This window comes from Penaeus monodon, chromosome 23 (assembly GCF_015228065.2).
Source record: "Penaeus monodon isolate SGIC_2016 chromosome 23, NSTDA_Pmon_1, whole genome shotgun sequence".
Classification (NCBI taxonomy): Eukaryota; Metazoa; Arthropoda; class Malacostraca; order Decapoda; family Penaeidae; genus Penaeus; species Penaeus monodon.
In genome coordinates, this window is record NC_051408.1 from 892,167 (window position 1) to 892,967 (window position 801).

The following is an 801-nucleotide window of genomic DNA, read 5'->3' on the forward strand; positions in this document are numbered from 1 at the left end:
GATTCTTTTGAAGACTATAAATTTCGGACTCACAGAAACACGTTAACTTCGCCATCTACAATCGTCAAAATCGAGCACTAAATAAAATTATTCAGGTGCAGGAGAGTGCACATATAATCACCAAAAATGCTTATCACTGGACAGAATGACCTTTGGCGGGTCCTGACTCCGCCTCCGAAATCCACTTACTGCCCAGCCTCGCCGCTTCGGCTTCACGTCAGTAGTTTCTTGTGGCGCGAGTTTTGGCTTTACGATCCCTTCCGTCCGACGGCACAATCTGCTTCACAACATTTTAATGATTTGAAGGCTTTCTTGCTCCTTTAACTGTCTATCATATCATTATGTATTAACTTGGAGGTTTTTCCTTCTTTGCATAAACAAATATAAAACTGAAACGTGCCAGCCGAACTAAATATTTGCATCCTTTTATGAGCAGGGGAAATGTGTTTATCTTTATGGTCCCTTGGCAGACTCGGGCGACCATTCCGCGCATTCCGTTTTGCTTCTTGTTGGTGTCAGCCGCTGGACGGCCGATGGCGGGCGTGGATTCGGATAAAGACACAGTCTTCTGGTTTGTTTTCCTTTTTCTTAAGAGTAGGGGCAGCGGGTGTGGACACTGTGGACCGAGAAAGTCTTCCGTGTTCTTTTATGTCTGAAATGATGCCTTGGCTTCCGTGCCATATATGGAATATCGAAATATTGAAAAGCTAATGTTTATTTACTCGAGCGCCCTTATTTGTATCTCCTTGTGACTGCGATTTGTTTGCATTTCAATGTACCTGTGTATACTAAGCGCGCTCA